The sequence below is a fragment of the Nelumbo nucifera genome, chromosome 7, assembly GCF_055504915.1.
Source record: "Nelumbo nucifera cultivar China Antique chromosome 7, China Antique-T2T, whole genome shotgun sequence".
Classification (NCBI taxonomy): domain Eukaryota; kingdom Viridiplantae; phylum Streptophyta; class Magnoliopsida; order Proteales; family Nelumbonaceae; genus Nelumbo; species Nelumbo nucifera.
Genome location: NC_142655.1, coordinates 44,384,611 through 44,395,119, shown reverse-complemented (window position 1 = coordinate 44,395,119; position 10,509 = coordinate 44,384,611). Strand labels below are relative to the sequence as shown.

The window sequence follows — 10,509 nt, the reverse complement described above, 5'->3', positions numbered from 1 at the left end:
CCGGTTCGGATTTGCAGCGTCCAACAACGAAGCAGAGTATGAGGCGTTGATAGCCAGGCTCGCCTTAGTCAAAGAATAAAAAGCCAAACACCTCATCATCTGTAGCGACTCCCAACTCGTGGTCAACCAGATCAATGGCGAGTATGAAGCCCTCGACCCCACCATGGCTGCCTATTTTGCCAAGGTTAGAGAACTTCTGCATGGCTTCTTATCCTACTTCATCAGACAAATCCCAAGGTCCGATGCTGAGGCCGACACCTTGTCCCGGTTAGCTAGCACAAGTAGTAACACAACGAGGACCGTGTACATAGAGGACCTGCCTCGGCCTAGCATTTTCGGGGGGGAAAAAGAGGTCACTCCTGTCGTACAGGCAGTGCCGAGTTGGATTGACCCACTCACGAGCTATCTATTTCATGGGACCCTCCTTGCAGATCATAATGTGGCCCGAAGGGTAGAGCACCAGTCAACGAAGTATGTCATCATAGACGGACAACTATACTAGAGATCTTTCACACTCCCCTACTTGCGCTGCTTGCGACCCTTAGAGGCCGAGCTCGTTCTCCGCGACACTCATGAAGGCTTGTGTGGCGGTCACTTGGGGGGCAGGACTGTTGCCCAGAAATTGTTGCGACAGGGGTACTATTGGCCCACGATGAAGGCAAACGCACTTGAACTCGTCAAGAAGTGTGACAAGTGTCAAAGGCATGCCAACATCCACCACCGACTTGTTGTCAAGCTCAAATATCTCACCAGCCCGTGGTCCTTTGCACAGTGGGGGATCGACATTCTTGACCCGTTCCCTCCGCGACAGGACAGAGGAGATTCCTGGTGGTAGTAGTAGATTACTTCACAAAGTGGGTGGAGGCAGAACCCCTGACAACGATCACAGCCCGCAACATACAAAATTTCTTTTGGAAGAATATAGTATGTCGCTTTGGGATACCTCGGGTACTTATCTCCAACAATGGAAACCAATTTGAGGACATCAATTTCCAGAATTGGTGCGCCAAGATGGGGATACATCAGAACTTCACTTTGGTGGCACACCCTCAGGCAAACGGGCAAGCAAAAGTCACGAACAGAGCCATACTTCGTGGACTAAAGGCCCAGTTAGCCTGAGCTAAGGGACTGTGGGTAGACGAGCTACCCAGTGTATTATTGGCCTACCAAACTACCGTTAATACTGCCATGGGTAAAACCCCCTTCAACCTCACCTATGGCATGGAAGCGGTGATCCCAGCCGAGATCGAGGTGCCTACACTATGCCTGGAGGCATACAATGAAGAAGCAAATGACGACAATCTCCATACCAACCTCGACGTAGTGGAAGAAGTATGGGACCTAGCATACATTCGGATTGTAGCCTACCAGCAAAGAGTGGCTCGGTACTATAATGCCTGGGTCAAGAAACGACATTTTCGTGTCAGTGACCTAGTTCTTCAGAAAGTTATGGTACTTGAGCCTGGTGTCGGTAAGCTCAGACCGAACTGGGAAGGTCCGTATCGAGTAAGGCAGGTACTCGGGGAAGGTACGTATGAGCTTGAAACCCTAGAAGGAAAACAAGTACCTCGAGCGTGGAACATCAACAACTTAAGGTGATACTACCTATGATTGCTGAACTGGAGAGCGGACTGCGAGTCACTCCCAGAAGTCCAAGGACTAAAATTCCGAGCTGATAAAAGACCTCAGCACCACATAAGACCTAGACGCCTCTTCAACATGGGCGAACTAGTCTCAGTCGCCTCTTCAGCATGGGCAAACAAGTCCTAGTCACCTCTTTGGCATGGGCGAACAAGTCCTAGTCGCCTCTTCGGCATGGGCGAACAAATCCCTATCACCTCCTTGACATGGGCAGATAAGTCCTAGTTGCCTCTTCGGCATAGGCAAAGTACCTCTAATGCCTAAGGCATAGACAACTCGGGTATAAGCCCTACGATGACTAGCCCACTACGGCATATAACAATAGGTTGGGCCCGTTAGGGACAACCGACATCTAAATGAGTAGCTTGTGGGCAGATAGGTCATGTATATACCCTGCAATGTCGCTCACCTTGGCGTACATTACGTGAAGTTACCCCTACTAGTAGTCCGGGTAGACAGTTCGGGGTGACCTCCACTTAGAAAAAATTTATTTTTGGTTATCCTTACATGTTGTCTAGCTCGGTAGCTTGACAATTCAGGGTAACCTATACACCTACTCCTACCTCTGTCTGTTTCAGTTTGCCAGATCAGGAGTCATTTACACTTAGAATATTTTTGCACAAGGATTAGACAAAAAAGTTTGTATTTCATTAATGAAAAGATTTTAAGTACAAAGATCTAAATATAACCCAATCTCGGTGGCATCGGGGTGTACATCCAAATAGTAAAAAGAAGAAAAAGCAGGGATCATGCATGTGGACTGCCAGGAAGGTTGGTCTCCATATGCTCCTCCACGTCGCCTTGACCCGATGGGCCCGCCTCTAGGACTTCGTCGCCACTTTCTTCTTCAGATGAGTCGGGCTCTCCGTTCACCACCTCTGCAACCTCGGGAGAAAGGTCAGGCATAGAGACAACTCCGAGGTTAAGATCGGGGAACTTCTGTTGCAATAGATACTTGCATAGCTTGAAGCCAGAACAATAGGAGCTCGATCCATATTCGACCTAGAGATCGTGGAACTCCGAGGATTCCTTGAAGTAGTCGATGGCGTGGCTTCTTTCTTCATCTCGTGCCTCTTGGATGGCGGTCTCGAAGATATCAGTTCGCTCTCAGATCATTGCTTCGAGATTCTCGATCTCTCGTTGAAGCTTCACCTTCTTCTCGGTCATTGACAAGATCAACTCCTGTTGCTTTGCCTTCTCCTCGGTCATAGCCAAGATTAGCTTCTGTTGGCTCTGAGCTCCCTTCTTGGCCCAAAGTATCTCGCCCCGAGCTATGTCCATCTCGCGATAAAGCTTCCCTACCTTCTCCTCAGCATCTCGAGCTCGTTTCAGGCAAACCTCGGACTGATAGACCAACGAATGAATGGCAGAGTTATGAAAATTGAGGTAAGTACGTTTGTGATGAGAATGAAAATTATCATATTTTTATCCCTTAATATTTAGTCTTTTATACTTATTTAGTGCCTAAATGGACTCATTATTCTTATATTTTGATTTAGGACACGAAAGGAGGCATTAAGTGAAAAACAAGGCTAATCGGGTAATTCTAGATAGTTTCGGTACCACGTCGTAATTTAGGCATAACTCTCTCCTCCGGACTCAGATTGAGATGATTCAAGATGCGCTGGAAAGATAAAGGAAAATCTCTACAAGTTTCATGTTTTGAGTTTTGATAGATACGGACTGCATCGAGGTCAAAATCGGGCCCGAATTATCTGCAACCGCACTACTGACGTGCTGGAGCCATTCTTTAGCTTGCAAGTTTTCATCCGGGAATGGACGAAAATTAGGGTTCGGACCCTTGAAGACAAAAAAAATGAGAAGAAGAACTGCTAAAGAGGAGGGGGAAAGTCTGTTGAATGCGAATAGAAGAGGAGATCGAAGGTTGATGCAGAATGCTTAGGTTGTCTTCTTCTTTGATTCTGCAATTTGGTAACCTAGATTCGATTAGGGTTTCTTAATGTTTCTTTATTGAATCTCTCTTTTCTTTCTTTCTTTTATGCGAACCATGATGGATTTTGATTTTAATTCTGATATGTAATTAGTAATTTAAGCGGATCCGATTGATTGTGATTTATTCTTGGGATTCTTGATTAGGGTTTTTGATTTATAGAATAATCTTGGCCGAATTGTTCTTGTATCTTGGATTACTTGAATTGCTTGAGAAAGAGTTTAGGTAATCAGATCATCTAATCAAGAAAACGAACTGAATGCATCTTAGAGGTAATTCACATGGTTCGTTTGGCAATCATTCATATCTGAATTGATGACCTGCGAATTCATTGTTCTTAATGCATCTATGGTGATTAAATTTGTGATAGAGATATAGGAATTGTCGCCCATAGATAGGGTGGGCTGCGCTCAAGAGAGGTTGCTCATAAAATTAGGATTTTGCCAACCCAATACTGAATTCACTTCGGTTGGGCTGCTTAAAGATTTAATTGCTGAACCGGTTCTGCTAGTTTCTTGCATGCAGTAATTCTTCTTATCATTAAAGGTGGTCTGATCCGAACTGCTTAGGGTAGTTTGCTAATTAGGAGTTAGGTTTTTTCTTTGTTTAATATTTTGGTTTATTAGATAACATACGGTTGATTCAATACTAGTAGTTGTTGGATCAATCCTTGTGGGAACGATACTATACTCATCATTATATTACTTGATTGGCTAGTGCACTTGCTAGTGTAATCTATACGCATCAAGTTTTTGGTGCCGTTGCCAAGGATTTATCACAACAATATTAGGAACCATCTATCATTGTTAAGCAGATTTTGTATATGTTTATGATATGTCTGCATTAGTTTCTTTAGGACTATGACTTGTACAGTTTATGACACATAGAAGTGAAAAGGAGAGCATCACCTATGATCCCGAGACTGAAAGAACTCTCAATCGCCGCCTTAGAGCTTCTAAGCAAGTGAGAGCTAAAAGTGAGGAGATGGACGAACCAAGGACCATGATTGATTATGCCAAACCAACCCTCACCGGGGCTGCCTCGAGCATTGTGAGACTAGCAATAGCTGCTAATAACTTTGAAATCAAACCAGCAATAATTCAGATGATTCAGAATATAGTTCAACTCTGCAGCTTGGCTCATGAAGATCCAAATGCTCACAACGCCAACTTCTTGGAAATATGTGACACATTCAAGCACAACGGGGTTAGTGATGATGCGGTGCGGCTCAGATTGTTTCTATTCTCATTGAAGGATAAAGCTAAGACTTGGCTGAACTCTCTACCAACTGGATCGATAGCAACTTGGGATGAAATGGTCAGTCGCTTCCTATCCAAATATTTTCCTCCGTCCAAGACAACAAAGATGAAGAATGATATCACCACCTTCTATCAGTAGGACGGGGAATCATTGTATGAAACATGGGAGCGTTACAAGGAGTTATTAAGGAAGGTCCCTCATCATGGACTTCCTGTATGGCTGCATGTTCAGATATTTTATAATGGGCTGACTGAAGCCAATAAGACCATCATGGATGCTGTAGCTAGGGGATCCATCAATAACAAGACCCCTGAAGTTGCCCATGCACACATTGAGGAGATGGCTGCAAACAACTTTCAGTGGCATTCCGAGAGAGCCCAAGTTAGGAGACGGCCCGGACTTTACAATGTAGACACCTACACAGCACTATTGGCGGGTGTCGAATCCAACCAAAGATAAATGTCTTGCTCAAATTAAATAGTTTTGTAGATAGTGATGAGCAAGATCGTCTCCACAGGGATTGGGTGGATTTATTTCCAAGTGAAAAGAAAATAGAGGGGTTGTTATAAAAGCAAGGAAAATAAAATAAAATAAAGCAAGGATTAAATCGATGGGAGATAGCTTCTGGTTGAAGGGACAAGTTCAGCCTTGATTCTTATCATTGATCATCGATGCAAGGATAAATTCATATGTTTATGAATAAATTGGTTACAGCCATTAACAAGCTCTAACAACTAGCCTCTACTCGTATTTCTCGGAAACCAAAACAAGCTCTTTGATTGCTTCTCTTATTAATAGACAGTCCTAAACAAGCTCATAGGATTTAATCTATTAATAGCATTAAGAGGGGAGAGACCCAATTCTGGTTAGCGATCTCACAAGCTCGGACCATTTAAACCAGATCATATATCCTCCTAACATAAATCGAAAACTTGTCCATAATCAATTTATATTAGTTTCCACCATGATTAAACCTACCAATCATATACGAAATTGGAGGTTCAATCGGCCATAGATTGTTCTCATTGAATGAGCAAGGGATCCTTCTTGCTTAATCAATAAAAATAATCCTCACAGGAAATCGCAGAAAACATATGAATACCCATAAACAATGAACTAAAATAAAAATCAATTAGATCTCACAATGTTTAAGAATCAAAGCTTCTCTAACCTTTCAACCAGAAATCAATAGATTACACACACTTCATGTAGAAATCGTAGCTTCCAGATGAGGGGGGCGTATTCTGCTTCTTTTCTCCCTTCTTGCTCAATTCTTGTCTCCAAGATTTGATCATCCTTGGGTGCTAGTCCACCCCCCTTTGTATAGTCTTAGGAGGGAGCAGTTTTCAGCTCCTCTTAGGAGTTCTCTTTCTCAAAAATAGAATGTCCAATTTCCTAATTCAGATCTAATCTTATCCTTATCTCTAAATAGAAACTCTTAACTAAGTTGGACTCTTAATTCTTTTATTTCTTTAAGATTACAATAAAAATCAGATCTGAGTAAGACTCTTAGCCGAATTCTATTAGGAATGATGAGTGGGCCCTTCTAATGCATTCTGAATTGGGCTGGTCTTCTCCAGCGAACTGGGGCTTCTCTGCGAATTGGGCTTTACTGCAATCTGGGGCTCTCTGCGAATTGGGCTTCTCTACGAATTTGCAGAGACTTCGGGCCCGATTTTGACCTTGACGCAGTCCGAATCTATCAAAATTAAAAACACGAAAGTTGTAAATCTTTTCCTTATCTTTTCAATGCATCTTGAATTATCTCAATCTGAATCTGGATGGGAGAGTTATGCCCAAATTACCACTTGGCATCGAAACTATGCAAAATTACCCGATTAGCCTTGTTTTTCACCTAACGCCTCCTTTCGTGCCCTAAATCGAAATATAAAAATAGTGAGTCCAATTAGGCACTAAATAAGTATAAAAGACTGAATATTAAGTGATAAAGATATGATAATTTTCATTCTCATTAAATCCCCCCACACTTAGACCTTGCCCGTCCTCGGGCAAGACAAAATTCAAACAAAATAAGCAAACTATTCTATCAGACTTTAAACTCAATCTTCCTTCATCTTTTTCCACAAGTATCCCAGGTCGGTTATTGCGAACTGTTAAGTCAACACGACCAAGTTATACTCAACTCATCTATTAGCCAATCCCTTCTTTACTACTACAAACTAGGTAGTAAACTAGGGAAAACATTTTTACTTCCTCTCTCTCTTTTTTTTTTTTCTTTTCTTTTTCTCTCGGTGAAAGTGAGTGCATTTTATGCGCCATCTCACTTTTAGGATTACTTGGTCAATATGTGCATTTTATGCTCCATCCTACTATTTGAATTGCTGGCTAGTAGGTGCATTTTATGCTCCGTCCTATTATTGATTTTCCTGGCTTGTAGGTACATCTTATGATCCGTCCTACCAATTGTAGTAATGGTAAAATATTTACCCCATTTACTTAAATCTGAATTTAGGACTAGCTTAAAAGGGATGTCTTCAGATGAATGGTGTACTCCCTGATCATATTTCTTTACTCAGTTCACAAGAATCTTCCCAGAACACTGTTTCAATTGATTCCAAAAGAGTTGGGTTTTTTTTTTTTTTTCGAACTGAAATAAATACTACTTATCTAAAATCCTGAATCAAATCCCATACTCTCCCCCCCCACACACACTTAATCTTTGTGTTGTTTTCAATGTAAGGTGAAATGCAAGGAAAAGATGGAAATAACTAAACTATAAATGCAAAAACAAAAAAGAAAAAACAAACTTCCCTGTTTTTAATCATCATAAACTGGATCCTCTAGGTCTTGTAGTTGCAACTTCTGATGTTTTCCCTTTTCATCTATCATGGGTGGGTTCAAATCTGGAATAGGGGCCTGCAAAACAGAGGGTAAAGGTTTCTTGTTAGAAATCGACAACATAATATAAGGAGCATTACCTAACTGTTGTAACTCTGGAGAACCATTCAATGCTGCAACAGTTTCCTGCAATTTAGAACTCAAGGTTAACTCCTCATTCTCAGGATGCTTACTTCTTGTGCTGGATCCTTGCATTTAGGAGTTAATTTCTTTTGGAGGATTGCTGAAATATTTTCCCCTATGTGGACTTTCTCATCGCCTTTCAACTTCTTTTTAGTGGTGCACAACTCCTTGAAGAATTTAGCATAGTGGGGTACTTGCTTGATTGCATCAAGGAGGGGAATATTTACCTCAACCTTGTAGAATATCTCAAGAATATCCTTGTCTTGCTCCTCCTTCTTGGATTTTACAAATCGGCTAGGAAAAGGTGGAGTGGTCACTATGGCTTGGGGTTATTTACCACTTGGATCTTGAGTTTGGAGTGGCAGTGCTTCCTTTTCTATTTCCTCTTCAGTTGTATTCTTAGGCACTTCCTTGCTACGTCTATTCAGCTCCTTTCCGCTTCTCAAAGTGATCGCACTAACATTTTGCTTTGGGTTGACCATGGTCTGGGAGGGTAGCTTTCCTGATCTGTGAGATTCTAATCGACTCACAACAGTTGCCAATTGGCTGACCTGATTCTCTAGGTTTTGGATGCTTGTCCTTGTCTCCTGTTGAAATTGTTGAATGTTAGTTGTGAGTGCTTTGACAATTTCATCTAGAGACATACCTGGTTTGGAAGATGAATATTGTGGAGCCGGTAGTCTAGCTTGATATTGTAAACCGAAGGGCTTGGCTCTGTAGCTAAGATTAGGATGATCCCTCCATCCTGCATTGTAAGTATTTGAATAGAGATCGTATCTCTTTTGCAGGAATCCTCCAATAGCATTGGCTTGTTCGTAGTGTTCATCTTGCAGCGTAGGGCACCTGTCGATTGGATGACCCATAGTTGAACAAATGCCACAAGTCTTTACCTGCTGTACATGGCCTACTACCAATTTTTCCACAAAAGAGGTGAGGGTATCTAATCTTTGATCGGTTGGAGAAGTACTTACTTCATTGACCCTCCTTGGGATGGACTCCTATCGATTGCCGAACTATAGTGCATTGGCAGCCATGTTCGAGATTAGTTCCCTTGCTTGAGTAGGACTTTTATTCACCAACACACCTCCACTTGCAGCATCAATCATACTCCTATCCATTAGCAATAATCCTTCTTAAAAATATTGGATAAGGAGTTGATCGGGAATCTGATGTTGAGGGCAGCTTGCACATAGTTGTTTGAATCTCTCCCAATACTCATAGAGAGTTTCTCCACTGAATTGTCTTATCCCACAAATTTCCTTTATGATATTAGCAGCTTGTGAAGCAGGGAAAAACTTCTCTGGAAATTGATTCTTCATCTCATTCCATGTAGTGATGGAACCGGAGGGCAAGTAGTAAAGCCGATCCTTAGCTTTATCAGCTAATGAGAAAGGAAAGGCACGCAACTTGATTTGCTCCTCGGTAACACCATGAGGTTTCATGCTCAAGCAGACCACATGGAATTCTTTTAGATGTTTGTGGGGATTTTCACCTGAAAGTCCACGAAAAGTAGGAAGTAAGTGGATAAGACCAAATTTTAGTTCAAAAGGTACCGTGAGATCTGCATATTCGATGCAGAGTGGCTGCTGATTCAGATCTGGTGCAGCTAGCTCTCTAAGAGTTCTCTCATTGATGTTGGCCATGACTTCTTCTTCAGAATTGTTGGATGACTGAACGAGGACTGTTGCCGACTTCACCCTGAGAGATGGGAGTGATGCTGACTGGTTACGACGTTGCTTGGCTTCCTTCCTTAACTGGCGAACTGTGTTTTCGATCACAAGATCGTAGTCGAGTTCACCTACACAAGAAGAATGAGGCATAAACCAAGAAAAAGGAAATAAATCCACTTAGGACACCAATCCCCGGCAACGGCGCCAAAATTTGGTGGGTGTCGAATCCAATCAAAGATAAATGTCCTGCACAAATTAAATATTTTTGTAGATAGTGATGAGCAAGGTCGTCTCCACAGGGATTGGGTGGATTTATTTCCAAGAGAAAAGAAAATAGAGGGGCTGTTATAAAAGCAAGGAAAATAAAATAAAATAAAATAAAGCAAGGATTAAATCGATGGAAGATAGCTTCTGGTTGAAGGGACAAGTTCAGCCTTGATTCTTATCATTGATCATTGATGCAAGGATAAATTCATATGTTTATGAATAAATTGGTTATAGTCATTAACAAGCTCTAACAGCCAGCCTCTACTCGTATTTCTCGGCAACCAAAACAAGCTCTTTGATTGATTCTCTTATTAATAGACAGTCCTAAACAAGTTCATAGGATTTAATCTATTAATAGCATTAAGAGGGGAGAGACCCAATTCTGGTCAGCGATCTCACAAGCTTGAACCGTTTAAACCAGATCATATATCTTCCTAACATAAATCAAAAACTTGTCCATAATCAATTTATGTTAGTTTCCACCATGACTAAACCTACCAATCATATATGAAATTGGAGGTTCAATCGGCCATAAATTGTTCTCATTGAATGAGCAAGGGATCATTCTTGCTTAATCAATAAAAATAATCCTCACAGGGAATCGCAGAAAACATATGAATACCCATAAACAATGAACTAAAATAAAAATCAATTAGATCTCACAATGTTTATGAATTAAAGCTTCTCTAACCTTTCAACCAGAAATCAATAGATTAAACACACTTCATGTAGAAATCG

General features: G+C 41.5%; 1 non-coding gene across 1 annotated transcript; it reads right to left on the bottom strand.

The window, feature by feature from the left end:
* Positions 1-4,954: 4,954 nt before the first annotated feature.
* On the bottom strand, positions 4,955-5,061 carry LOC148790440 (small nucleolar RNA R71). Its single transcript, XR_016078964.1, has one exon. It is a non-coding gene; the product is annotated as a small nucleolar RNA R71 (small nucleolar RNA).
* Between the last annotated feature and the right edge of the window lie 5,448 nt (positions 5,062-10,509).